This window comes from Osmerus mordax (genome assembly GCF_038355195.1).
Source record: "Osmerus mordax isolate fOsmMor3 chromosome 7 unlocalized genomic scaffold, fOsmMor3.pri SUPER_7_unloc_2_7, whole genome shotgun sequence".
In the NCBI taxonomy this organism is placed as follows: Eukaryota; Metazoa; Chordata; class Actinopteri; order Osmeriformes; family Osmeridae; genus Osmerus; species Osmerus mordax.
The window spans coordinates 80001-85000 of record NW_027120357.1 but is presented as its reverse complement, the minus strand read 5'-3'; positions in this window follow the sequence as shown (position 1 = coordinate 85000).

Sequence of the window (5000 nt, the reverse complement as noted above, 5' to 3'; positions counted from 1 at the left end):
ACCAGACCTTTCCAACGCCGCCTGAGTTAAGGTGCTACGACGTCCCTAAGTGGAGATGCCTCTAAATGAACACCTTTTCCCAACTTTGCACGTTTCCAGCTTGAGAGGAAAAGGGGCTTAAAATTCACAGTTATTCGCCCGAACGTGGGATTTGGCTGGGGACGGTTTCTATATTCAAGTTGGGATGGGGGGCACCGAGGTGAGTGGTGGTTGTCCCCGAAAAAGCTCTCCCCTTTTCCGTAGCCCCGTTTAAAGTTTTGTTTGGGCTCCTGTTCAGCGGGGAAGCGCGTGCGCGTGGCAAACTTGACACCCCCGTGTTCCCCTGGTCCAGACCTTTCCAACGCCGCCTGAGTCAAGGTGCTACGACGTCCCCAAGTGGGGATGCCTGTAGATGAGCACATTTTCCCAACTTTGAATGTAAGTTTCCAGTATCATTGAAAATGTGGCCTCAAACGAGCAGTTTTGCCCCCGAACGTGGGATTTGGCTGGGGACGGTTTCTATATTCAAGTTGGGATGGGGGGCACCGAGGTGAGTGGTGGTTGTCCCCGAAAAAGCCCTCCCCTTTTCCGTAGCCCCGTTTAAAGTTCTGTTTGGGCTCCTGTTCAGCGGGGAAGCGCGTGCGCGTGGCAAACTTGACACCCCCGTGTTCCCCTGGTCCAGACCTTTCCAACGCCGCCTGAGTCAAGGTGCTACGACGTCCCCAAGTGGGGATGCCTGTAGATGAGCACATTTTCCCAACTTTGAATGTAAGTTTCCAGTATCATTGAAAATGTGGCCTCAAACGAGCAGTTTTGCCCCCGAACGTGGGATTTGGCTGGGGACGGTTTCTATATTCAAGTTGGGATGGGGGGCACCGAGGTGAGTGGTGGTTGTCCCCGAAAAAGCCCTCCCCTTTTCCGTAGCCCCGTTTAAAGTTTTGTTTGGGCTCCTGTTCAGCGGGGATGCGCGTGCGCGTGGCAACCTTGACACGCCCGTGTTCCCCTGGACCAGACCTTTCTAACGCCGCCTGAGTTAAGGTGCTACGACGTCCCTAAGTGGAGATGCCTGTAAATGAACACCTTTTCCCAACTTTGCACGTTTCCAGCTTGAGAGGAAAAGGGGCTTAAAATTCACAGTTATTCGCCCGAACGTGGGATTTCGCTGGGGACGGTTTCTAAGTTCAAGTTGGGACGGGGGGCACCGAGGTGAGTGGTGGTTGTCCCCGAAAAAGCCCTCCCCTTTTCCGTAGCCCCGTTTAAAGTTTTGTTTGGGCTCCTGTTCAGCGGGGAAGCGCGTGCGCGTGGCAACCTTGACACGCCCGTGTTCCCCTGGACCAGACCTTTCTAACGCCGCCTGAGTTAAGGTGCTACGACGTCCCCAAGTGGGGATGCCTGTAGATGAGCACATTTTCCCAACTTTGAATGTAAGTTTCCAGTATCATTGAAAATGTGGCCTCAAACGAGCAGTTTTGCCCCCGAACGTGGGATTTGGCTGGGGACGGTTTCTATATTCAAGTTGGGATGGGGGGCACCGAGGTGAGTGGTGGTTGTCCCCGAAAAAGCCCTCCCCTTTTCCGTAGCCCCGTTTAAAGTTCTGTTTGGGCTCCTGTTCAGCGGGGAAGCGCGTGCGCGTGGCAAACTTGACACCCCCGTGTTCCCCTGGTCCAGACCTTTCCAACGCCGCCTGAGTCAAGGTGCTACGACGTCCCCAAGTGGGGATGCCTGTAGATGAGCACATTTTCCCAACTTTGAATGTAAGTTTCCAGTATCATTGAAAATGTGGCCTCAAACGAGCAGTTTTGCCCCCGAACGTGGGATTTGGCTGGGGACGGTTTCTATATTCAAGTTGGGATGGGGGGCACCGAGGTGAGTGGTGGTTGTCCCCGAAAAAGCCCTCCCCTTTTCCGTAGCCCCGTTTAAAGTTTTGTTTGGGCTCCTGTTCAGCGGGGATGCGCGTGCGCGTGGCAACCTTGACACGCCCGTGTTCCCCTGGACCAGACCTTTCTAACGCCGCCTGAGTTAAGGTGCTACGACGTCCCTAAGTGGAGATGCCTGTAAATGAACACCTTTTCCCAACTTTGCACGTTTCCAGCTTGAGAGGAAAAGGGGCTTAAAATTCACAGTTATTCGCCCGAACGTGGGATTTCGCTGGGGACGGTTTCTAAGTTCAAGTTGGGACGGGGGGCACCGAGGTGAGTGGTGGTTGTCCCCGAAAAAGCCCTCCCCTTTTCCGTAGCCCCGTTTAAAGTTTTGTTTGGGCTCCTGTTCAGCGGGGAAGCGCGTGCGCGTGGCAACCTTGACACGCCCGTGTTCCCCTGGACCAGACCTTTCTAACGCCGCCTGAGTTAAGGTGCTACGACGTCCCCAAGTGGGGATGCCTGTAAATGAACACCTTTTCCCAACTTTGAATGTAAGTTTCCAGTATCATTGAAAATGTGGCCTCAAACGTGCAGTTTTGCCCCCGAACGTGGGATTTGGCTGGGGACGGTTTCTAAATTCAAGTTGGGATGGGGGGCACCGAGGTGAGTGGTGGTTGTCCCCGAAAAAGCCCTCCCCTTTTCCGTAGCCCCGTTTAAAGTTTTGTTTGGGCTCCTGTTCAACGGGGATGCGCGTGCGCGTGGCAAACATGACACGCCCGTGTTCCCCTGGACCAGACCTTTCTAACGCCACCTGAGTTAAGGTGCTACGACGTCCCCAAGTGGGGATGCCTCTAAATGAAGCCAATTTCTCCTATTTGAATGCACTCTCCCAGCCCAGAGAGGCATGTGCCTTAAAATTCACAGTTATTCACCCGAACGTGGGATTTTGTTGAGGACGGTTTCTAAATTCAAGTTGGAACAGGGGGCACCGACGTGAGTGGTGTTTGTCCCCGAAAAAGCTCTCCCCTTTTCCGTAGCCCCGTTTAAAGTTTTGTTTGGGCTCCTGTTTAGCGGGGATGCGCGTGCGCGTGGCAACCTTGACACGCCCGTGTTCCCCTGGACCAGACCTTTCTAACGCCGCCTGAGTTAAGGTGCTACGACGTCCCTAAGTGGAGATGCCTGTAAATGAACACCTTTTCCCAACTTTGAATGTAAGTTTCCAGTATCATTGAAAATGTGGCCTCAAACGAGCAGTTTTGCCCCCGAACGTGGGATTTGGCTGGGGACGGTTTCTAAATTCAAGTTGGGATGGGGGGAACCGAGGTGAGTGGTGGTTGTCCCCGAAAAAGCCCTCCCCTTTTCCGTAGCCCCGTTTAAAGTTTTGTTTGGGCTCCTGTTCAGCGGGGATGCGCGTGCGCGTGGCAACCTTGACACGCCCGTGTTCCCCTGGACCAGACCTTTCTAACGCCACCCGAGTCAAGGTGCTACGACGTCCCTAAATGGGGATGCCTGTAGATGAGCACATTTTCCCAGCTTTGAATGTAAGTTTCCAGCATCATTGAAAATGTGGCCTCAAACGTGCAGTTTTGCGCCCGAACGTGGGATTTTGTTGAGGACGGTTTCTAAATTCAAGTTAGCATAAGGGGCACACGTGTGAGTTGTTATTTTCCCAGGATTGATGGTTTCCAATTCGGTAGCTCCGTTTAAAGTTTTGTTTGGGCTCCTGTTTAGCGGGGATGCGCGTGCGCGTGGCAACCTTGACACGCCCGTGTTCCCCTGGACCAGACCTTTCCAACGCCACCCGAGTCAAGGTGCTACGACGTCCCTAAGTGGGGATGCCTGTAGATGAGCACATTTTCCCAGCTTTGAATGTAAGTTTCCAGCATCATTGAAAATGTGGCCTCAAACGTGCAGTTTTGCGCCCGAACGTGGGATTTTGTTGAGGACGGTTTCTAAATTCAAGTTAGCATAAGGGGCACACGTGTGAGTTGTTATTTTCCCAGGATTGATGGTTTCCAATTCGGTAGCTCCGTTTAAAGTTTTGTTTTGGCCCCTGTTTAGCGGGGATGCGCGTGCGCGTGGCAAACTTGACACGCCCGTGTTCCCCTGGACCAGACCTTTCCAACGCCACCCGAGTTAAGGTGCTACGACGTCCCTAAGTGGAGATGCCTCTAAATGAAGCCAATTTCTCCTATTTGAATGCACTCTCCCAGCCCAGAGAGGCATGTGCCTTAAAATTCACAGTTATTCACCCGAACGTGGGATTTTGTTGAGGACGGTTTCTAAATTCAAGTTAGAATAAGGGGCACACGTGTGAGTTGTTATTTTCCCAGGATTGATGATTTCCAATTCGGTAGCTCCGTTTAAAGTTTTGTTTCGCTTCCCGTTTTCGTTGCGTAGCTCTGATTTGGCTGGGGATAGTTTTATACACTGCTTTAGAGTAAGACACATACGTGCGAGTTGTTTTCACATTGGAATTGACGATAGCCATTTCGGTGTTGACGTTTAACGTTTTCTTTCGCTTCCCGTTTCCGTTTTATCCAACCGATTTCGCTGGGGACAGTTTTGTTATTTAAGTTGGAGTGAGACGCAGCGACGTGCGTTGAAATTTCCGCCCTATCTGCGACGGTTCACGGTTGTAGCTCCGATTGAAGTTTTCTTTTGCTTCCCGTTTCGCGCACGCGCACGTGCGCGTTATTAGTCCCGGTTTTCCGTGTGCCCCCGGTTAATACCTTTCGAATGAGCCTATTTTGATCAAAATCCGTTGGGCGGAACCGAAAATGAGCTCGAAAAACGGTTTTCCCAGCTTCGCAGTGCATTTCCCAGCTTCTGACTTACAAGCGTAACATTGTCGCGGCCCCCAGTCCACCAGACAGCTACCATAGAGTATATAAGTCATCCTGGGAAAATGAATGGAAGTCAATGGCAGTATGACTTTACAGTGGTTTTGCCCATACTACACATATGGTGTATACACGGACCATGCACCATATGTGTCTCCCGCACACGGGTGAAAATGTATCCGCCTGAGAGGCACTCGGGGCGGGCACCCGATGGGGCATGAGACCCCCCCACCCCTGGTGGTCAAAAAAAAGTTAAAGTTTTTTTTTCCTTTCCTCCAGGCGCCTACTTGGCTCTGGGGCGCCCCAGAATCATGCCCCC